The sequence below is a fragment of the Babylonia areolata genome, chromosome 4 (assembly GCF_041734735.1).
Source record: "Babylonia areolata isolate BAREFJ2019XMU chromosome 4, ASM4173473v1, whole genome shotgun sequence".
NCBI lineage: Eukaryota > Metazoa > Mollusca > Gastropoda > Neogastropoda > Buccinidae > Babylonia > Babylonia areolata.
The window spans coordinates 4,106,269-4,106,783 of NC_134879.1; positions in this window are offsets into that span (position 1 = coordinate 4,106,269).

The window sequence follows — 515 nt, forward strand, 5'->3', positions numbered from 1 at the left end:
AACGTTTGACACACACACACACACACACACACACACACACACACACACACACACACACACACACACACACACACACACACACAAAGTAGCCCAAATATATCTTAGTGACGACAGTGAGATGACGAAGCAAAACATCTATTCTTTCACTGTCTGTGTGACCGTTCCCTCTTGACCGTTTGGCGATGTCAACACTCTTAGGTGTGGTGACGCCATGTCAAGGACAATTCTTTCTTTCTTCTTCTTCTTTTTCCCCCCTTTTACTCCTAACCTTTTTTTTTTGAGACATGGATTTGTCTTATGTGTCACCCTTAGTGGAGTGTTTGACACTTTGTCCACTGTTAAGGCTTGCTTAAGGTATCGTTACTGTTTTATCAAACCTTTTTTTTTTTTTTTTTGCGCCAGAAGAATGCAGCATGGTATATTATGGTGAGTGGGGTTCGGATGGGGGGGGGGTGGAGGGGGGGGGGGTGGAGGTGGAGGTTGGTAGGCTGGGGGTGCGGGGGAAGGAGGGGGGG